Genomic DNA, 24,229 nt, shown 5'->3' on the forward strand with positions numbered 1-24,229 from the left:
CTTTGATGACTCTCATATTACATATCTTATCATAAAACAGTATCACTAATAGAATATTGATGTCAGAAAGAAGTACTTTTATATCAGAGAGAAGCTTTGGAGGAGAAGGAGGAAATAATTAAAAAGAACACACAATTTCTCTAAGACAGTCCAACCTCCTGTACTTTCCCTCTATTCAAGTCTGAAATCAATACAACATGCATCTTTAGTATCTGTCCTAGGCATATGTGCTGATAGTCTAGTCCCATGGATTGGTTATCCAGCTGTACCTTATATTCTAGATCCCTGGCATTCTTTATCTGTTTGGTTTTTCACATGTGGATAGTTAGGCCAAACTTTATGAATGGTTATGAATTTTACTTAGAATCCAATGTTGTGAGGCTTTGTCTCAACACAGAGTCATACACAAACAGGAACATCAATATGATACATAGATATAATAAATAGAAGGACAGACAGATTAGCTAAAAAGATAGATTAGATAGATTGGATAGATAGAAAAATAGATTAGATAGAAAGACATTAGATAGATATACAGATTAGTAGATTAGATGGATAGAAAGACAGATTGGATAGATTAAATAGACAGATTAGATAGTTTAGACGGATAGAAAGATAGATTAGATAACAGATAGATAATAGCTGTTATTTACATGTTTTTTTAAGATTTGCAAAACATTTATAAATGTTATTTGATTTTATCTTCACAACAGCACTGGGATGTGGACACAATTATTGCCCTCATTTTGTAGATGATGAAACAGAACACTACCTATTAAGTGACTTTGACTTAAGTGACAGTTATTAAAATAACTGTCACTTAATAATAATAAGTATCTGAGTCAAGTTTTGAACTCATCTTCCTGACTCCAGGTTCAACACTCTTCCTGTTGCCATAGCTAGCTGGCCACCTGGCTCATCTGTAAGGAATCCCTTTTCCTTGTGGACTCTGTACTGGATATCCCTCATGATAGTAACATATAGTTCTAGTGAGTATATATATATATATATATATATATATATATATATATATATATATATATATATATATGTATATATACATATATATATATATATATATGCAGCTCAAAGTGATCATCTGATCACCTATCTAGAGCAGGAAGGGATATCAAAGGCCTTCAAGTTGAACTCCCTCATTTGATGAGCAGACTGAAGTCCTAGAGTTAAGTGATCTGCTCAGGGTCATGATGTTGACAGTTAAATGTCACAGATGGGACTTGAACTCAGCTCTTTTGACTCCAAAGCCAATGTTCTTTCCTTCCACATCATGCTGATCATGTTTCATGCCTCCTTTGATGTGAATAATTAGAGAGTCACTGAACAAATTTACCTCTGTTGGTATATCTTGGGGGCACTCTGGAGAAGCACCATGGCACAGTGGACTTTGGCTCAGGAAGAATAGAGTTCAAATCTCTCCTCAGGATACTGATCAACTCTGTATCTTGAAGTAATTAACTTTACATCTTTTAACTTCAGTTTCTTCATCTGTAAAAAAAAGGAAAATAAAAGTATCTATATCACAGCATTGTCATTAGGATAAAAATCTGATAATATCTATAAATTGCTTTTTAATCACGAAGATTTCACATAAATGTTAACTATCATTGTTTATTAATTTTGTACAATTTAATATATTCCTGGGACTCATCTTTGTTATTTAAGGAAGTGCTTGATTTTAAGGGGGCAGCTAGGTGGCGCAGTGGATAGAGCAACAACCTTGAATTCAGGAGGACCAGAGTTCAAATCTGGTCTCAGACACTTAACACTTCCTAGCTGTGGACCCTGGGCAAGTCACTTAACCCCAGCCTCAAAAAAAAAAAAAAAAAAAAAAAAGGAAGTGCTTGATTTTTACTGAATCAAAATGGCATTTTAAATTGTCACACAAGTATTAAAACACAACTTATAAAGGGGCAGCTAGGTGGCACAGTGGATAGAGCACCAGCCCTGAATTCAGGAGGACCCGAGTTCAAATCTAGTATCAGACACTTAACATTTCCTAACTGTGTGACCCTGGGCAAGTCACTTAACCCCAGCCTCAGGGAAAAAAAACAAAAAAACAAAAAACAAAAAAGCCCCACAACTTATGCAAGATACTGCAGCTTCTACTATAAATAAGAGGAGATCTTGGAATACAATATTCCACTAAAAGCAAGTTATCCTGAAAAACAGCATAATTCTATTGGGGCAGAGGAAAGATGGGCTTTTAATGGAACAGAGGACTTTCAAGAATTCTTGACGAAAAGGTCAATCCTGAGTAGGAACTGTGAAATGCAAATATAGTAGTTCAGAGAAAACGGGAAAGGAATAATTTGATTAGTCTATAATAATGAAATGTTAATAGAGAGAGAAGAAATCAATGTCCCTTCAGAACCTTGATGTCTCCAAAGGGTATTGGGGTATTAAATAAGACAAAGAGAAGCCCTGGGAAGGAGTTGTTTGTGTTATGAATACCTTTGAATCAATTTTTGTGACTGTGATTTATGATATAATGATTATTATTATGATATAATTCGTAAGACATTTGTTTTTTTTCTTCTTATAGTGTTATTAAGTATGGCCTAATACCATGTTCTTAATGAAAACAGATAATAGATAAGTGGACAGATAGAGAAAACATGTATTGAGTGCTTTGTGTCAACAATTTTGCTAAGTACTGGGATACTAATAAAAGTAAGATAGAGACTGTTCTCAAGGACTTTACCCTCTATTGGAGAACCAGAACATTCAAGTTGTGAGGTGATGGCAGAATAGAAAGAAAATAAATCTGAAGAGCAGAGTTGAGAATGAAGTGGAATATTGCTTAAATGGGAGGTTAGGTAGACAATCACCAATTTAGAGATCAGGACTTCTGATGGAGGTCTTTCTTTATGAAGTGGGAGACAATTGACAAAGAGAAGCAAAAATATGGAAAGTAGAAAAGAGATTAAGGATGCTTTAGACTCCTTTCTGCTCAAAATAAGTGTTCTTTATGCTCAGAAAGATTTAATGGAGTTAGAAATGTAAGACTGAGAATGTAGTTACTGATATTTTCTCATATTAGTACAGTAATTATAAGATCTATCATTTATTCCTCCAAGTGTTTAATATTCTTCCTATTTCATATATATTGAAAATCAGTCCTATAATGTTCTCAAAATTCTTATGCTTCCCCATGGACCTCTGTTTGATCTTATTCAGGGGTTCTTTTTATCTTTACTTTCCTCAGGACTATTTCTATTTCCTCTGGTAGAGATTACTGAATCTGGATCCAGGTTCAAATCCCACTTCTGACACTTCTTGTATGACTTTGGACAAGTGCCTTAATATCTCTCCCTGACCTTCAGTTTTCTTTTCCTTAAAATTGAAGTGTTGGCCCAAATGGCCTTTGAAATTCTTTCCAGCTCTAGCTCTATGATCCTTTGTAATTCATCAGAATCCATGACAGCTTAAATGTTAACTGACACTCCAGTATTATTGATGGAGAATGGAATTTGTTATAGAATAACATACCGATATTTTCCATTATTCATTTGTTTATTGTTTTACTGGTTTCATCTTTATATGCACTCACAGGGTGATTTAACTTAGGAATGTTGCCAAGATGTCTTTAAATTTAGTTTTCCCTGCACCACTTCCAGTGTTTTATGAGGCAACACACTGTTCTTAATCTTTCACCATTCTCTTTGGTAGGTTCTTTTAAATAAATATATACCATAAATTGCTGCTTTACCTTTGCTGCCATTTACTATGCTATTTCTCACTTGGCAAGAATGAGAGGCTGCTCTCCTGAATTGATCCTCCTCCTGGCTGATTTGATTTCTAGAGTCTTCTGCTCTAATCACAGCAGATAGATAATTAACTTCCTTAAGAAATGGGGGAATTTTTTTCCAATACTCCTATTTTTGTCCGCTTGCATTTTGGATTTCCTTCACAGGCTAATGGTACACTGTTTCAAAGTCTGATTCTTTTTGTACAGTAAAAGAACTGTTTGGACATGTATACATATATTATATTTAATTTCTACTTTAACATCTGTAACATGTATTGGTCAATCTGCCATCTGGGGGAGGAGGGTGGGGGGAAGGAGGGGAAAAATTGGAACAAAAGGCTTGGCAATTGTCAGTGTTGTAAAATTACCCATGCATATATCTTGTAAATAAGAAGCTATAATAATAATTTTAAAAATTAAAAAAAAAAGAAATGGGGGAATTCTGGGTTGATAGAATATTTTATTCACTTATCTTTTGGCAGCAGTGACATTTAAATATGTCAGGTTGATGTTACTTTAATTGTGTAACATGCCTTCTCAGTTTTACTTATTTTCCTACTAAATTTGGTATTCATTTTCATATTTATTCTAAAAAGTTGACAATCTAATTATATACAGATAATTGGGTCAGAAATGACACTCAGATCAGATCTGAAAGTGACCCCAGAGGTCATCTATTGCTACCCCTCATTTGTAAAATGAGGAAACTCAGTCTTAGAAAACTGAGCTGAAATTCAACTCTGGCCCTCTAGCTACAAATTCAACCTTATTTTCATCACACCATCTTGAATCAGTTTGGTGATGCCATTTGGAGTTTGCCCTGCTGTGCTAAGGACTTCCTAACTATCTTCTTGAAGAAATGATTTATGATTTATAGTTGTGAGGCTTCTACGAGGCATTAACTTCTCTGATTTCTTACTTCTGAACCATGTTTTCCAATGTGTACTTTTTTCTTAATGCTCTTCCCTATAATTATCTTTTCATTGTTTTCAATGAATATTAAAATACACATCTATTCTCTAAACAGGATACTCCCTCTCCAGGCTCTGGGGCTTTGTCTGGAGTGCACTTCCTCCTCACTTCCACCTCTTAACATCCCTTGTGTTGTTTTTTTTTTTTTTATTCGATTTAAATGCTGTCTTTTGCATGAAGCCTTTCCAAGCTCCCATAATCTTCTAGTGCCTTCTTCACATCCACATGATGTCCATCTCACATTTTTGTTTTGTTTTGTTTTGTAAGGTGAGTTAATTGAATGAATTAATCAAAACACCTCACCCTATTTCTATATATTTTATGTCTTTTTGTATATTATTTTTGTACATGCCATCTGTTTCAATAGAATATGAGCTCTTTATGTTCTATTTTTTGTCTTTGTTTTCCTAGCAATGAGCACAGTGTCTTGCACACAATGGGTGCTTAATAAATGCTTATTTATGGATGAATTTATCATGATTTAGTTTGGAGAGTATTACTGAAATCTTCATAGAACATTCTGATTCTTCATCCTTTGCTGCAGATGGCTCACAGGCTATAATTATCTTCAATGCTGATGATGGACAAAGCAAGACCAGATGGACAAGTGTCCTATTAAATGATGTTTCTTATTTGATATCTGTTGAAACAAAATGTTCTCTCCAAAGAGAACTTCTGACTCAGCCTTCCACTTGACCACAACTCCTTTCTTTCTTCTGGTTTCATCTATGGTGAGAATGTCAAAGTTGAAGATTTTGTTCCTCTAGTCCAGGGATTCTTAATCATTTGTTTGTACAGGAGTCCTTTGGCAACAGTCTGGAGAAGCCTATGGACTCCTCCATTGGGACAATGTTTTCAAATACATAAAATGTATATTATAAAGAAAGCCTATCTAGAGACCTATGCTCTAGAGCTGTGCTTACCCATAGGTCACTAGAAAAGATTTTTCCACTTAGAATGCCAACAGATAAGCCAATGTTTATATTCTGTCTAAAAATTGAGTGATCCTTAATCTCTTGATTCCTTTCTACTTTCTGTCGTCATCCTTTCAGAGGTAAAAATAGGTTACACAGAGCCGAGGTCAATTTTGTACTTTCTTTCTTTTGTGACAGGTGGTTCAGTTGAATGAATCAATCAAATCACTCCCTTCCACTTAAAGTATCTGACTTTGATTTCTTTCTCAGGTGAAGAAACACACATGGAGACAATAAATCAGATAATTAGACGCTAAAAAGGGGTGAATAAGGTGAGGCTTTAAAATTAGGTAGAAAAGTCTCAATCAATTAGAGGTCTTTAAACGTCATTGGATAAAATGGAATGGCCCTGCAGAGGAAATATATCTTGATTGGCGGAAGATATTTGGTCATTTCTTGTGGATTTTGTATAAAATAATATCCCAGTTTGGAATCCAAGAATTCAAAAGGTCAGTGACTTAGCAGTGAGAGCTATTCTAGCAAAATCTTCATGCCTTAAGACATTTCTTCTCAAAGAAGCATAGAGTATACTCTGCAATGTGGTATCAGAGAAAGATTTTATGAAGGCTTCTTTGCATCACATTTTTTTTTCTGAGCATATTATTATTCCTGGCTGTAAAGGGCTAGAACTGAGCAGATGCACTTAACGTAAGATAACCTAGCACTTAAGGCTAATTACCAATTGGACAATTCTCTATTAACATATGCTTGGAGGATGACTTTACTCAACTCTGTGCTGGCTCGATATGTAGGTGTGGACAAAGAAGGGGAAGAGAGATCAGAGGGTGGAGTATTGCAAGTGGGATCATTCTTTAGCAGTGGAGAGAGAGGAAGGAGGTGTGGAGATTCCTTGATCTAATCACCTGACAGCGACCCCAAAAGACCAAGAATAAAGACTTTTGCTTATCCTGACTTAGGCTGATTCTAAGATATCCAGGGTACTAACGAGGTCATTACACCTGGCTATTTCCTCTGGTCCAAGTAGAATGAATTTAATCCCTTCAATATGAATTCAAATGCATCAGAACTTCATATACTTGAGGACATGATCCTAAATGATCTATTTTTCAGAAAACTCCTTATCCTTCAGGTGAGCCTCATGTGGTATGGTCTCCATGCTCTTTACCAAATTGAAGCTCTAATTTTACCAGGAGGAACTTTCGGAGGAAGATTGAGCATGAAATCTGTCACCAAGCATTTGAAAGGGTCAGAAGAAAGAGGGATTGAAGTTATTCCTTTTGGCCCAAGAGATCAAAAACAGATACTTGACCCTTTCCATGGGTGAAAATTGTGAAAAATCCAATTTAGAATGGAAGGACTGAAAAGGTCCCTTCTAATGAGAGCCATCTCAAACTGGAACTAATTACCTTTGGTGGTGATTGGTTTCCCCTCCTTGGAGGCCTTCAAGGAGAAGCTGGATGACCACTTGCTAGATACCTTTTAGTGGGGATCCTGTTAGTTCATTTTTAGACTATTTAACCTCTGATATCTCTTATACTTTTCAACTTTGGTGATTCTGTGAACTGTTTCATTTTTGTCTGTTCAATTGCCCAATTGTTTGCTAAGTACCTTGAGGATAGTAATCATCTCTCACATTTGCCATGGGTTTTCTATATTACTAGATACAAGTCAGTTGCCCAACTTTTAATTAAATTGAGGAAAAAGCCCAAATGATCTTATGTCAATCTATTCTCTTTTTAACATGGAAGAACCCACAAATTATTGACTTATCGGTGATGTTTAGCATTTATTTTCTGGTCTCTAGCACTGTTGATGGCTCAGAATCAGAAACAGATCATTTTATTACTGAATGTCTTTAAATGGCAGGAAAGAATAGACACGGCCATCTGCTTTGCTTTTGTTCCCTGAGGACCATGGGACTTTTTCATCTGACTTGTAGTTGAAACCTTCTATATGTGTTGTCTCCGTCGTTAGAATGTCATCTCTCTGAGGGTGAAGACTCTTAGTTTGTATTCACAGCCCTTAGCACAGTGATGGTACAGAGGAAGTGCTTAATAAATATTTCATTCATTCATTCATTCATTCATTCACATTGGCGTTAACAACATAGGTCTTAGCAGGATGAATACAGAAAGGTTTAGAGAGACATATGTGAATTGATGCTGAGTGAAATGAGCAGAACCAGGAGATCATTATACACTTCAACAACAATATGTCTGAGGAAGTATTTTGATGGAAGTGGATATCTTCAACAATGAGAGGATCCAAATCAGTTCCAATTGATTGGTAATGAACAGAACCAGCCACACCCAGGGAAAGAACACTGGGCCACAACATAGCATTTCCACTCTTTCTGTTATTGTTTTCTTGCATTTTTGTTTTTTCTTCAGGTTATTTTTACTTTCTTTCTAAATCCAATCTTTCTTGTGCAACAAGATAATTGTATAAATATGTATACATATATTGGATTTAACGTATACGTTAACATATTTAACATGAATATCCCATCGCCTACCATCTACAAGAGGAGGTGGAGGAAAGGAGGGGAAAAGTTGAAACAGAAGTTTTTGCAAAGGTCAATATTGAAAAATTAACCATGCAAATGCTTTGTACATAAAAAGCTATAATAAAAAATGGTTCAGGAAAAATATTGCAGTGATTAAAAACACTACACAATTTCCCAAAGAGCAAATGAACTGGATAGTTAGTTCACTTTTTTTTTTCCTATGTTATTCTCCACCTAGATCTGCTACTCATCACCTGTGGGAACATGGACAAGTCACTTAACCTTAGGCCTGTTTCTTTATCTCTAAACTTATTCAATCTAAAATGAGGATGTTGGCTTGGGTCTCCTTTGAGGCACCTTCTGGCTTTACACCTATAACAACTATAATTATCAGTGATCTTTAGAGATGGTTATGTCCTCAAGTGATTGTGTATTTATGCTATGTTTGTATAATGTATCCTCTAAATGGGGCAGCTAGGTGCCTGGAGTGAGGAAGACTCATCTTTGTGAGTTCAAATCCAGCTTCAGACACTTATTGTCTGTGTGACCCTGAGCGAGTCACTTACCCCTGTTTGCTGTAGTTTACTCATCTATAATATGAGCCAGAGAAGAAAATGGCAAACCATTTAAGCATCTTTGCCAAGAACCCCCAAATGGGGTAATAGAAAGTTTGATATTCCTCCAGAATACAAACTCTTTGAAGGGAAGGATGATATTTCACTTTTGTCATTGTATCAGAAGTGTTTTACAAAGTGCCTTGTACACAGTAGACACTTAATTGAAATTGAATGGAATTGTTCAGTCGGCTCAGTTCAGAATGATGACTTCTGGTCCCAACTCCTTCCTCTAGAGACCATCCTGGTCTCTAACATGACTTGTAGTTCCTACTGTAGCAAAAACGACCCTACAAAAGGTCCTCCCACTTCCCCCTTGCCTGCAATAGCTGCCCATTGTAGATGCTTCTGCTGTTATTGGCAGAGATAGCCATTGGCTTGGAGCTCTTGTTTTAATTAGAGACGGGAAAGAACCTCTTGGCACATGGGATTTGGCAGGATGAGCCAGACTGCATTTCTGAAGTTTGGGGATGGGGTGGGGGTGACTGGGGGGGGGGGAAGAGAAACCACAAGTGTGATCATCCAGACATTTCTTTCTCCTTATTTTTTTTTCTGAAAGCTCTGTGTACTTTGGGGGAAATTTAATCCTTATGTTTCTGGTGCTCTTGCAGCACACTTAGCTCATCAAAATAGGGCTTTGTAAGAATGATTTGATGTTCAGGAAGACTTATGAGCTGGCTCCTAAGCTTCTTAACCCATGGATTTTCTATGCACAGGAATTTGCCATTGACCATGCTGAAAAGCTGGAAAATGGAAGATTTTGTCTAGGAAAATGACCACAGAACTGAACTCCGCAGTGTGTGTGTGTGTGTGTGTGTGTGTGTGTGTGTGTGTAGGGATGGGGGGGGGCTGGTACCAAAGCAACGAGTGTTTTTTTTTTTTTCTTCCTATTTAACCCATCCCTTTTATCATTGGACCATAGGACTGAGAAATGGAAGGAAACTTTGATGTTATATAGTCTAACATTCTTGCTTTAGAGTAGAAATAGAGGCCTATGGAGGCAAGTGTCTTCCTTGGGTTCACACAGCTCATAAGTTATTCCTTGCATGTATATGTGTGTTTATATGCAGACATTTACATATACACATATTCAAAAAGAGTGACAGAGAGAAGAAAAAGACAGAGTACAACATAGCAACCTTTTTATGCACTGGGACAACAAGAGAAAATACTTAAACAAAAACTGGACTAGAAATAAGACAAAGGAAATAGTGATTAAAAATATGAAAAGCAAAGTTGCTAGAAACCAAACCTTATCCAATTCTGAGAGAGTAAAAGAGACAGACACACAGAGAAGAGAGAAAAGCAACAGAGAGAAGAAATGGAGAGACAGAGATAAGAAGAGATAAAGAGAGAGGAGACACAGAGGGGGGAAGGTGGAGAGAGGAAAAGAGAGAAAGACACACTGAGATAGAAGAGACAGAGAGAATAGAATCAGAGAGGGAAAGAGTGAGTGAGAGGGACAGAGAGAGAGATAGAGTGAGAGAAAGGGAAACACAGAGAGAGACATACACAGAGACACACAGAGAGACAGAGAGAAAGAGACAGAGAAATAGAGGGACAGAAAGACACACACACACACACAGATAGAGAGAGAGAGACACACACAGAGAGACAGAGAATCATAGAGAGAGAGAGACACAGAGAGAGAGAGAGAGAGAGAGAGAGAGAGAGAGAGAGAGAGAGAGAGAGACAGACAGACAGACAGACAGAAAGATACAAAGAGAGAGAGACAGAGAAAGACACAGAGAGACACACACAGAGAGAGACAGAGACAGAGAAAATGAGAGAGAGAGAGACAGAAACAGAGAAACAAAGAGAGACAAACACACAGAGAGACACACATACACAGAAAGAGAGAGAAAGAGAGAGGGAGGGAGGGAGAAGAGAGAAGAGAAAGCCTGAGGGGGAAGATGGAGAGAGAGAAGAGAAGAGAAGAGACTAGAAGAGACAGAGGAAAGTTCAATGTTTTGCTAAGAGTCTCACAATCACTATGTGCCAGAAGTAAGATTTGAAACCAGACTCCCTGAAGAGTAAACTGTCTATTGACTCTTGTCTTTCAATACTTCTTCTATGGATAACAAAAGTATATGGAAGAAAGTACTAGGATGTTCATCACCCATCACTCAGTGGAACAGTGAGGATGGTGAAAGGACTTGAAAATGTCCCTTATGAGGACTGGGTGAAGAGACTAGTGGTTTTAGCTGGAAAAGAAAACTGTTTGCAGGAGTGGGAAATGACTGCTGTCTTTCAGGATCTGAAGGATCAACACAAAGAAGAAAGGGGGAAGGGGAGAAGGGGAAGTAGGCATTTATAGAGTACCTTCCATGTGCCAGCAACTTTGTGAGGTAGGTATTTTTATTATTTCCATTTTTCAGTTGAGGAAATTGAGGTAGACAGGAGATAAGTGATTTGCCCAGTATCTGATTCTGGTTCCAGCTCTCTATTCACTGTGCCATCTCTCTGTGTCTAAGAAGAAGGGAGATTAACCTTGTTCTACATGGCCAAAAAAGACAGAAGGAGGTAGAAATTGCAAAGAAATTAATTTGGGCTTGAGGTCAGGAAAAGTATCGGAAATGTCCACCTTCTATGCCATTAGTTTCCTGACCAGAAATCTTTGTGCAATGGCTAAGTGGGCAGCTGTCTGTTGGGTATGTAGTAGAGAAGATGCTTATTCAGCTCTAGATTGGTTGGGGTGGTTTCTGAGGTCAGTTCTAGATTGGGGATGCCGTGACTCTGGAACAATGTTTTGACTTGTCAGCCCAATATTGGGGATGGATTGCCCTGAATCTTCCACTTTTCCTTGCTTTCTCCCACTGGGAACAATTGGCATTCAGCTGCGAGATAGTGTCAAGGATCAAGGCCATGGCAATTGTAGGCAATGAACATAATCATACTGTGTATTTGATGGTGATATTTATTGCAAAGGTCTTCCTTATTTCTTTTTCTATTGGGTGTAAGGAGAAAGGTTTGCCTTCAAAATTAAAACAGGAGGAAGTCTAGAAAAAATCTCAGACAAGTAGGATCAATTTAAAAGCCCCAAGGTGAATTTTTCATATATTTAAAGTAAGCTCTCTACATAAAGGAGGTGCACAAGTTCATGTACATTTCTTTCATCTGTACATATATGTATATATATATATATATATATATATATATATATATATATATATGTACATATATATATTCTATTTGCTGTTTTAAAAGTTCAGAATACAAATCAAATCAAAATCAACTATGGTCACAACGGAAGAGTGCTGGAAGACTCATCTTCATGAGTTCAAATCTGATCTCAGACAGTTACTAATCGTGTGACCCTGAACAAGTCACTCAACTTTGGTTGCCTCAGTTTCCTCATCTGTAAAATGAAGAGAAGGCAAACCAATCTTGTATCCTTGCTAAAAAAAAAAATAAAACATCAGATGGAGTCATGAAAGGTCAAACACAACTGGAATGACTTAACAAAGTAAACTATAGAAGGAATCCTCAGATGGCAGAAATTGCCTTACACATAGAAAGAGGTTAATAAATGATGAATTGAATAAAAAGGAGCAACTAGGTGGTTCAGTGAATAATGTTGAATCTGAGTTCAAATTTAACTTCAGATTTGCTAGCCATGTGGCTTGGAATTCACTTAACCTTAGTTTTATTTTCAGTTTCCACATTTCTAATATGAGCTTGATAATAATAATAATAGTACTTACCTCTCAGAGGTATTGTTGTAAGGATAAGGTGATGTATTTGTACAGCACTTTTTAAACCTTAAAAAGTCTTCTATAAATATTAATTATTATTCCCTAGGATTATTCCCACCCCACTGAGGAAAAAAAGAATGAGAAATAATGTCTTCTTTGAAATCATTCCACCAAGTTAATGTAGGTATCATGTAGGACAGTTAAAGAATCTTCTCTGTTTTCTTTTTTGGAAGAAATGATTTTGGAAAAAAAAAACACATAGAATGAAAATAAAGAAAATAATGAACAAAACAGCTGACCAAGTATGGTGGAACATGCCTATAATTCTTGATATTGGGAGGTTATTTCCTTCTTTCTTTCTTTTTCATCTTCCTTCTATCAAGCTGTTAGATAGTTTGAGTTCCAGAGTTTGGAGCTGCAGTAGAGATAGAACTAATGGAGGATCTGTAATATCTTGTATCAATGCAATGTGCCCTCAAGAGCGGGGCCTACCAGGCTGCCTCTGAAAGAGTTTCTGGGTCCAAGTAAGAAACAGAGCAAGTGAGAACTTCCATGGTTAATAGGACTGACCTGTGAATAGCTGCTGAATTTCTAGCCTAGATAGCATAGGGATATTCAATGGAAGAAAAAGGAAGGAAAGTAGGAAGAAAAGAAGGAAGTGAAAAAGGAAAAAAAAAAGAAAGAAGAGAGGGAAGAAAGAAGGAAAGAAAGGAGGGAGGGAGGAAGGAAGAAAGGAAGGAAGAGAGAAATGAAGAGAAAAAGAAAAGGAAAGAAAGAAGGAAGGAGGGAAGGAGGGAAGGGAAGGAACAAAGATAGAAAAGATACTAGTTCTAGTACTAGTACTAGAAAAGATACTAGTACAGGGACTGGTCTTTTTTGCTAACACTCTAAAATGGTCAGGTATGTAATCCTTTCCCATATTACAAAGGCTCTGGCCTTCTCCTTTTATTCTGTTCCACACAGATCGCAAAGGACCCTGATAGAGAAGGGTCAGCTCTGTATATCACAGCTTTGACATTTCAACTCCTGATCTATGTGCCAAAGTTAACAGCAGGCCCTGCCAACCAATATTTGCTCACTCAGAGTCCTCTCCTCTGCCATTTATCTTCTGCCACTTGACCCAAGGACAGGCTTCTGTGGATGCCAGCTTCTGCCAGGTGATGCACCCATACCCTCTGGCATATGGCAAGGATCCACCAGAAGAAAGGATTTCTTGTTCCTTTGACTTCCTGTTTGAAGTCTTTCCTAAAATCATTTCTCAGCTTAGCTTGAGTAGTCTTAGGGTAAAGGAGGACCAGAAGCAATGCCAGATTTGAGGAATTCTGAAGAAAGAGATTCCCAGTCTGGCTCAGATTGTTTTAGTCCAGCCAGGGTATGACTCAAGTAATGATTTTAGTTTATGTTTTGGGGGACAGTGTCTATACATCCACCATCTATCTCTATTTTGGCCCAAACTGATGTATTTTTGGTTCGTCTTAGCCAATCCGTTAACTCCCCTCAACAATGGGGCCTAGCAGGCTGCCTCTGAAAGAGTTTCTGGGTCCAAGTAAGAAACAGAGCAGGTGAGAACTTCCATGGTTAATAGGACTGACCTGTGAATAGCTGGACCTTTTCCCCGTGTTTAGAATGAAGTCCTTCCTTACCTTCATCTTAGAGAATTCCTGTCTTCTGAAAGTGTAGCTCAAGTTCACCTCTTCATTAGTCAAATCTTTCCTGGGCACTCCACCCCATTTTAATGTTATTTCTCCTTAAACTATTTTGTATTCCTTAGTATTTATTTATGGATAACCATGTCATATATTCATAATTTAATGTGATCTTCCAGGAAACAATTTTCCTCACTTTACATCTTTATAGCATATAGGATAGTGTCTTGCACATAGTATCTAATATTTTTGTAGTCTACTGCATTATTCCAGACCTCTAGAGATGAAGGATTTCTCTCTTAACAGAAGGTAGTTATACAGGCAAGCCAAAACACAATGCAATGGCAGTTAAATAGATTGGGGAAAAGCAATGTTATCTAAAAGGCATATTTGGGAAGATTGCTTTTGTTCTAAGATACTGAAACTGGAGAATTTATTGAACGCAAACTTCCCTAGACATGGTAGGAATGGAGTAGTCACCACCAAGAATAAATCATTGTCATCCCTAGAGAAGCAGACAAGGTGGTGAGTGCTAATCTTTGTTTTTATTATTATAGCTTTTTATTGACATTACATATGCATGGGTAATTTTTCAACATTGACCCTTACAAAATCTTCTGTTCCAACTTTTCCCTTCCTTCTCTCCACTCCCTCCCCTGGATGGGATGAAGCTGGGAGAGACAAAGGACTAGCAGCAAGAACTCTCGGGAACCAAGGAGAGAGGAAGGCCTCTAGAAAACTAGCCAAGCCCCAAGGGAAGGAGATAAGATTTTGGAAGAGACAATAAAGGATTTGGGCTTTATCTCCTGGTTGTATTTGGGATTATTGAACTGAACTGAAACTAAGGCTGCCTTCAGAAGCTCCCCAAGAGATCTGCTCCCGGAGAATGATTACAATTTAGAGAACAGAACATTACAAATTGGAACTGAATTGGATCTGGGAGTGCTAATTTTGACATCAGTACTCCCTGAATTTGAATCCTTCTTCTCATAAGATTCTGTATAAGTAGTGTAATCTCTCTGAACTACACTTTTGTCATCTATAAAATGAGTATAATAATACTACCTATCTGATAGCATTATTGAGAGGATTAAATGAGATAATAGTAAAAACCTAATTACTAAAGAAATATCAGTTACGACAACCCTTTACTTTATTCACCAAGAGCTGTGTATGCATATTGTTTCTGGACCTTCTTAAGAGAATTCTTTGGGCCAAATTTCTATTCTTTCCCTTGGTGTTTAACAATATAGATGTTCTATTAAGAGAAGGAGGTCAATTTTTTTCTTGTTTTTCTTATAGTTATTGGTATTACAGCGGATGGGTTTAATACAGTCATCCTAGCTGTATACAATAATTCCTAAGTATTTTCAGGGTCTGGGGGATTGCTGTCTTATTGGAGTCTGGTTTTGTGAGATTTTTTAGAACCATATTCCAAGTTCTCTACTCTTTTAATATTGAAGATACTAAATCTTGTGTGATTGTGACTGGGGCTCCATGATATTTGAATTGGTTCTTTTTGGTTGATTGAAATATTTTCTCCTTGACTTGGGAGCTCTGGATTTTCCCCTAATGTTCCTGGGAGTTATTGTTTCATGATCTCTTTAAGGAGGTTATTGGTAGAATCTTCCAATCCTCTGGGTTTAAGATATAGAAAGAGTTTTTCTTTACATAATGTCTAGGCTCTTTTTTGATCATGGCTTTCTGTTAGTCAAATATTTCTCACAGCACTCTATTTTTTTCAAGGTTAATTATTCATCCAATTAGATATTTCATGTTTTCTTCTGTTTTTTTTTTTTTTACTATTTTTTTGAATTTGTTTTATTGCTTCATTAAGTTTCCATTTACCCAATTCTAATTTTGTAAAACTATTTTCTCCATTATTTTTCATACTTCTTTTTACATTTGGGCTATTCTGCTTTTTAAGGAGTTCTTTTCTATAATGAATTTTTGTGCCTTTTACCATTAGACTGTTTTTTAAAGTGATATTTTCTTCAATAATTTTTATACCTCTTTTCATTGCTTATTTACATCATTCTAATCCCTTTCCCCAAATTTTATTCCACCACTCACCTTTTTTTTTTTTTTAAACTTTTCCAGGAATTTTTGCTAGCTTTGGGCCCAATTAGCATTTTTCTTTGAGGCTTTGCTTGTAGCTAGGTTCACATTGTTGTCTTCTTCTGAGTTTATGTTGTGTCCCTCCCTGTCAGCAGAACAGCTTTTGTGATCAACTTCATTTTTTGATGATGTTGTTTGCTCATTTTCCCAAGCTATTTCTTTGCTTTGAACTATATGTTAAAGTTGTCCACCTCAGGGTGGAAAGGCACTGTTCTATGTTGTTTTTTTTTTCATGTTGCTATTTTCAAAGTTAGTTCTGGAAGGGGGGACTATCTGCAACTTTTTGGTGCTTCCAAGGTGTGTGTTTTGGGAGAAAATATTATCATTGCTCTCTTGATCTGATTTTTATCAAGGAAAGGTCCCTATTCTCCTGAAACCACAAATGCTCATGCTCTTCTTAGCCCCGGAATAATGACCAGTGCTCCTAATCCCTTGTGACTGGTCACAAGCACTGCTCTTCATCCTGGGACTGAAGCCTAAACCTGCTTATAAATCATAGAATTGCCAATCAATGCCAGCAATTGGTCATTTTTCTGACCAGTTGTCTGACTTCCTTACTATATGTGAGCTAAGAGTTTCTGAAGCTGCTGCTGCTGTTCTAGCCACCTCCAAAGCTATCACTGATGCTCCCATGCTCTGGGTCTATACCTGGCATTACAGACCCCTCCTGCTGTGTTTCTAAGTTATCCTCGGCTGGAAAAATGTCTCCCTCTAACATTTTGTTGACCCCCCACAATTCCAAAAATTGATATTGAGAAATTAAAGTTCTTTGGAGGGGAATATTGGGACAGTTCGGGCAGGTCTTACCCTGTACTCTATCAAGCAATAAGGAATTATAGATTTTACTGCTATAGTATTTCTTAGTGAGTCATGTTACCAATCCCTTCAAGTATTGTGAGGCTAGGTTTCCAAAAGAAAGCAGAATATTACTCTCAGGGTTCTAACAGGCAACCCTGACTGGCTATTTTTAGCATGGTTGCTCATAAGCCCCCACTAATGTTCTCCTTAGATATTATCAGCCAATAGTCTCAGTTCATTTTTACTAGAGGGAATTTTCTTTTTTTTTTTTTTCCTTTTTTAATTTTTCTTTTCTTTTTTTAAATTTTTTTTTGTTTTTTATTTTATCATTATTATTTTTTTTTGTAAAGGGAATTTTCTTTTTTTTTCTTTTTTCTTTTTTCTTTTCTTTTCTTTTCTTTTCTTTCTTTCCTTTTTTTTTTTTGTAAAGGGAATTTTCTAAGAAGGCATAAGAACATTTGACATCAAACATTCGTCCCCATTTAACCATCCCTCCCCAAATCAGGAGTGCACTTGTGCCTTCTCTATACAAGTAAGATAAAATGTATAGTGACAGTTAAAGAAGGTCATAGATATAGGATGTGTGGCAAAGACATATTCCAAACCTCTTCATTACTAGATCTTATTTTCTCTATAGAGAGAATCTTCTTCATAGGTAGAACCCCCATGAAGTTTCTATTATATTGTACTACTCTGTCAAACCGCAAAAGTTAATGCCTTTGTTGGGTCCATAGCTACTACAATCCAGTCTCTCTGTTAAGAATGCATTTTGTTCCCTGAAGCAGGAGACCATCATAACAATCTATTGGTCTGTTATATCCATGATGATGATTGATTACCCAGACTTATACAGTTGCCTGGAAGAGTCAGATGGGTATATTTTGGGGAGCTCCTCTATCATGGGATTGCCTGCTGTTGGAATGTGTCAATTTCCAATTTCTGCATTATCCATAAGCCCATCGTGCTTCTTTCAGCCAGTCATAAGGTATTTCCTGGGTGCTATCACTTGACTTTATCTAATAATTTCTATGAGTCCTTCTATTTGAGTAAGCATTTATTCAAACCTGTTTTATTTTTGATAGATTAAATTGATCTGTGATTAATCGAGAATGGGAGTAGATCCACCTCCTCCCTTACATTGGTATAAAAAAGAGCCCATCTCTGATGGGATTTGGATTCGGGCCTTCCTGATTCTAAGACTAGACCTTTATCCACAATGTTAAGTTGTCTCTACTTATAAGGCTATTTATAAAGTTAACATTTATTGTTAGTAATATATAATACTTTCCTGAATCATTTTAACAACAATGCAGAAGTACACATTTAGGATCATTAAATAGATCCTACCCAAAGGCAGAAGAAAAGATGAAAGAAAACACAGTTAAAAAGGAGAGATCAGCACCTTTCCTTATGTAAGTATGGCCTCAATAAGCTCTTGGCACTAAATACAGTCTCTATTAACCCTGAAGTTCTATTTCCAAGGGACATGTTGTCTTTGCGTGGCTGATTATTGGAAAATTTATCTTTGCAATGCAAATAAAAGACAGATTTCTTAAACTCATCTTTTGTCTCAATCCTTCCAGATGATATTTCCCATTTTCTAGACTCTTAAGCACATGGAAAATCTGCTTCTAGTGAAAATAAGTTTCTAAGGTTTTCACTATCACATAGCACCTCAATTCTGGGAAACTCTGAGTAATGGGTCCATTTTGTCTACATTCTCAGATTTCAATGTGCCTTCAGATAATGGGAACATAGCTCTAGGAATAGAAAGCACTTCAGAGTCTATTTAACTCAGGCTTCTCATTTTACAGTGGAGAAGCTTTGGCCTAAATAAGTCACATCAGAGCACAGGTCTTTGGATGCTTGGCTTCCTGGACAGCAGATAGAAAGCTGAAAGGAATATCAAAAGCCACCAAATCTACCTTCCTTACTGCAGAGAGGAAACAGGCCCAGAGGAAAAAAGTGATTAATTTTAATGTAACTTGATATGGGAAGAAAGAGAGGGAAACTGAGGTTTAATATTTGAAGGGCCACTAAAGCAAACCCACAAAACTTTAGGAATATAATTGGTGATTTGTGGCAAATTTGAATAGCTAACATCCTGCTCCCTTTTTGGGAACACCTAATAGTGTTTTGTTTTTTTCCCAATTACATGTAAAGATATCATATTTCAACATTCATTTTTTAATAATAGCTTTTTGTTTTCAAAATATACACAAAGATAGTTTTCAGCATTCACTCTTGCAAAACTTTGTTTTCCATATTTTATTCCCTGCCTTCCTACTTTTCCCCTCCCCTAAACAGCAAGTAATCCAATATAATTTAAACATGTTTAATTCTTCCATATGTATTTCCACATTTATTATGTTGTACAAGAAAAATCAGATGAAAAAGGAAAAAAATGGGAAAGAAAAAAAAACCAAGCAAACAACAACCAAAAAAAGTGAAAATATCACATTGTGATCCACATTCAGTCTCCATAGAACTCTCCTGGATACAGATGGCTCTCTCCATCATAAGTCTATTGGAATTAGTCTGAATCAACTCATTTCAACGTTCATTTTTGTAAAAACTTTTTCTCCTTCCTTTCCTTCCCTCCTCCTTCCCCAAGACAACAAGCAATCTGATATAGGCTATGCATGTATAATCACCTAACATCCCTTTCTAGGGCTTCTGCTAGTTCCTTCTCTATCCACCTAACATACAGAAAGAGGTCAATAAACAATGAATTGAATAAAGATACAAGGAGCAATTAGGTGAATAATGCTGAATCTGGAGTCTAAAAAAACCTGAGTTCAAATTTGACTTTGGATGTTTGCTAGCCACATGAACTTGGACTTCGTTTAACCTTGATCTCAGTCCTGCCCCACAAGTCTGCCTTAGATCTCTGTGGGAGAACTGTAGGTCAGCCGGGGATGAAATAGTGAAATCAACCGTGTTATTCTTTTCTTCATGTTCATTGTAAGGTGGAAGATGTCTCTCTGATAAGACATGGGGGATATACTTTCCCTACTGGGCTGGCCCATGAGAGCGTGGCCTTCTATGCAAGTCTTTGAAATGGGGCCCTCTTCTCCTTATATTTTCTTTTTTTTTTGGCACAAGACCTTGTGAAACATTGGAAGGAGAGGAAAAACTAACCTCAAGTAGGAGGTGGTCCTGAAGAGCAATCAACTTGATCTAACCTCTTTATAAATCTACCTGACAGCAGAGATATCATACAGTGAAATCAATGAATAACTTGTCCTTCTACTATCTTCTTGTTCTGATCAGTTCTTTTTAATTTTTATTTTTTAATTAGAGCTTTTTATTTTTAAAACATATGTATGAATAATTTTTCAACATTAACCCTTGCAAAACCTTGTGTTCTAGTTTTTCTCCCTAGATGGCAAGTAATCCAATATATGTTAAACATGGTAAAATATATGTTAAATTCAATATATGCATGCATATTTATACAATTATTTTGCTGCATAAGAAAATCAAATCAAAATCAAAAGTCAAAGGAAAAAGGGGGAAAGAAAACAAAATGCAAGCAGACAACAAAAAGAGTGAAAATGCTATGATGTGAACCACACTCAGTCCCCATAGCTCTCTCTCTGGCTGCTGATGGCTTTCTCCATCACAAGGCCATTGGAAATGGTCTGAATCACCTTGCTGTTGAAAAGAGCCACGTGCATCAGAATTAGTCGTCATATAATCTTCTTGTTGCCATATATAATGATCTCATTTCATTTAGCATCAGTTCATGATCAGTTGTTTCAATAGTGTCCAACTCTCTGTGATCCCATATGATGCTTTCTTGGCAGAGATACTACAGAAGTTTCCTATTTCCTTCTCCAGCTCATTTTCCAGATAAGGAAACTGAGGCAAACAGGGGGAAGGGATTTGCTTAGAATCACACAACTAGTAAGTATCTGAGGCTGGATTTGAACTCAAATTTTCCTGACACTAAACTGGGTGCTCTATTCATATCCACTCTTCTATCTACTATAATATACATCGCAATTATTGAGAGTAACTAAGAGTGTGACATCTTTGCTCTGAGATAACCATCTTTCACACTGTTTTTTGATGTTGTGTCTATCCCTACAGAGGGTTTTTGCCTTCCTTTGTATCCCTCACACTCAGCCCAGGGCCTGGCACATAGTAAGCACTTGATAAATACTTCTTGTCTGGCTGAATTAGGGGGATATCCTTCAGATACCCTTCAGAGATGGCCAAGTCAGGCTCAAAATTTATAGGCCATTTCAAAAATGAAATAAAGTACAAGCTCCTTTTCTTTAAAAAAAAATCTTCCAACTGTGACCAAAGATTTTTTCTAAGTAATGTTCCTCCAACGTCTTTTTAATTCAGAGAGACAAAATACACAAAACAATTTAAGACATTGGCACATTCAACACAACAACCCAATTTTCCCTTGTGTAGTATTATTGGCAGGGACCTCCCTGTTTGCTTAGCTATGAGGGCAAGGGCCTGGCTGGGGGGAGGTGGCTGGGAGGGGATGCCTGCAAAAGCAGCTCTACTTGCTGAGCAGACGAGGTATTTGAGGGAATTGAGTTTTACGGGTAATTATCTTGCCAGTAATTACTGCCAGTTGTGGAAGGAGTACTGGATGCAGCCAAATCCCACTACCAAGCAGGAGGAAGAACATCTACAGATCGATAGATTTATTGATTGACATGCAGAGAGCGTGATGTATTTTTTGGGCTGGCTCCTAAGGTTCTGGATGTGGTCCTGTCCATTCTTCTTGTTTCTTCTGGGGCTCTCCAGGGACTGCTCAAGGTAAGGAGTTGGTCATCTCTTTATAAGCACATGGCTGGGAAAGACCTAAGAACAGGGATTGTCAGAGCTGGGAAATGCCTTAGAATGGGAAATGTCAGGGTTGGGAAATGTCTTAGAACAGGGAATGTCAGGATTGGGAGGGATCTTAGAACAGGAAATGTCAAGGCTGGGAGGGATCTTAGAACAAGGGATGTCAGAGGAGGGAGGAATACAGTGCAGCAAACTGAGGATCATAAATGTGACATGACTTGGCTCTAGTTACCCAGGGATGGACCTGCCATCTGCAGCTACTGATCCTAGATTCCAAATGTCCATTCAAGGGTTACGGCTCATTTCACTTGGCCATTCTTTCTGATTTCACTAAAAAATTTAATTCAGACCAGGGAGATCAGTTCTATACACTTTCAGGGTTCCCTTTTCTTTCAAAACAAGGTTTTCTGCTTGCACACAAGTCTCTAATCCCAAAATTTTTTGAAAAACATAAACTTTGTTTAATGGTCAACATCCATCTTTCTAGGCCCATTTTCCATGGACACACATCAAACCTGAACCAGGCTCCCTAATGATGTTTAAGAGGGCATCGGATCCTATGGATAAGGGCTTAAAGTGAGCAGAGAGACCTTTGAAATCTTCTAGCTCAACTCCTTCATGAAACTCAGAGAGCTTTGGTATCTTTTCCAAATTTTCATAGCTAGTAACAAAGCTCAAATTCTAACCCGGGACTTCTGACTATAAATCCCTCCTTCTTTCCACTGTACTATAATTAATTACCACTTAACATTCCAAAGCAATTACTACTTAACAATCTATCACACAGAAACCGGCTTTCACTGTCCAAGACAATTCTTGCCAATTCATGAAGTCCTGATTAAACAATTTAATTACATTAACTTCTTATTTATTATACACAAACTTTGTGCTGGGAATTACTCATGCTCTAAAGGATACAAAAAAAAAATCTAAGTTAAATCCAAGGCTTAGAGAAATTACATGGAGAGAAGGTCAACTTTTGAAACAGGAAAAGTGGGTTTGGATTATTCCTCTGACTCTGATTAACTGTATGACTGTAGGTAAGTCACTTTCCTTCTCTGAACTTAGTTCACACAAGGGTAAAATAGTTGCCCAACATGTTTCCAAGGCTTGTTGTAAGAAATACAATTCATAAAAAAAGAAATACAATTTATAAACCTTAAAGTCTTATACATTGTTATTCAGTGACTACTGTGTACTTGACAATTATGGAAAAACAAACAAACAAACAAGAATCTTCTGATTTGGTAAGGACTCAATGAATGAACATTTAATAAGTGTTTACTATTTGCCAAACTCTGTGCTAAGCTCTGGGGATAATAAAAAGAGCTTACAATTTAGTGGGGAAGACAATGTGCATACTAATGCCAGGAAAATAAGCTATAGACAGAATAAAGAGGAAATAATTAACATAGGGAAGGCACTGGAATTAAGCGGTATTGGAAAGAACTTCTGGAAGAAGGTAGGATTTTAGCTGGGACTAGAAAAAAGCCAAAGTGGATCCAAGAGAACACTGGGGTACATGGGAGTTAGTAAGGTGTAAGAAGATTAGAAATATGAAACTGGCAGCTTATGAAAGGGTTTGAATGACAGAGTTTATGTTTGATCCTGGGAGTGATTGGAAGCCATTGGAATTTGTTGAGTAGGGAAGTGGTGGCTTGTGCTTCAAAAAATCATTTTGGCTGCTGAGAGAAGATGGACTGAAGAGGGGAGAGACTTGTGGCAAACCTACTCACCAAAGTGTTATTGCAATAATCCAACCATGAGGTGTGATAAGGCCTTGCACTGGTATTCCCCATATGCCCCATATATAATATTAAATATTTCTTATTCTTGTACCCTGATCCTATCCTAATATAGGCCAACTGGCCATCCCTCGTGTCTGGAATACTTTCTCACCTTGCCGTTACTTCCTAGAATTCCTGATTTTCTTCAACATTGAGCAAGATTGAAGTCTTTTTGACTTCCCTTGCTGTTTTCCCTCTAAATCATTTTGTATAATCATTACACATATTCTTCTGGGGCTCTCTATATAATATATACTATACATATACATTATACACAATAATTCCCCTCCAAATCATTTCAGTATATTTATATTGTACATATTGTCTCCCTAGAGAGTTTTTAATTCCTTCAGAAAAGGGACTATCTTCAGTTCAATCTTTGTATTCACACAATGCGTAGTACTTAATAAATGCTCTTTGGATTGACTTAGATTGAATATAGAATCCTGTGTTAGAATAGAAGGTCCTTGAAGGCAGGATTTAATTTAGTTTTGTCTCCCTGTCCAATATCTAGCATAGTTCAAGAATATGGTTCCATGGTCCCACAGTTCTAAATGATTGCTGATTAATTAAT

General features: G+C 37.0%; 1 long non-coding RNA gene across 1 annotated transcript; it reads left to right on the plus strand.

Annotated features, from left to right (window-relative positions):
* The first annotated feature begins 6,077 nt into the window (after positions 1-6,077).
* On the plus strand, positions 6,078-22,522 carry LOC141551776 (uncharacterized). The gene is made up of 3 exons (XR_012484961.1): positions 6,078-6,164; positions 21,638-21,838; positions 22,356-22,522. It is a non-coding gene; the product is annotated as an uncharacterized LOC141551776 (long non-coding RNA).
* The last annotated feature ends 1,707 nt before the right edge of the window (positions 22,523-24,229 follow it).

Source organism: Sminthopsis crassicaudata, chromosome 1, assembly GCF_048593235.1.
Source record: "Sminthopsis crassicaudata isolate SCR6 chromosome 1, ASM4859323v1, whole genome shotgun sequence".
Classification (NCBI taxonomy): Eukaryota; Metazoa; Chordata; class Mammalia; order Dasyuromorphia; family Dasyuridae; genus Sminthopsis; species Sminthopsis crassicaudata.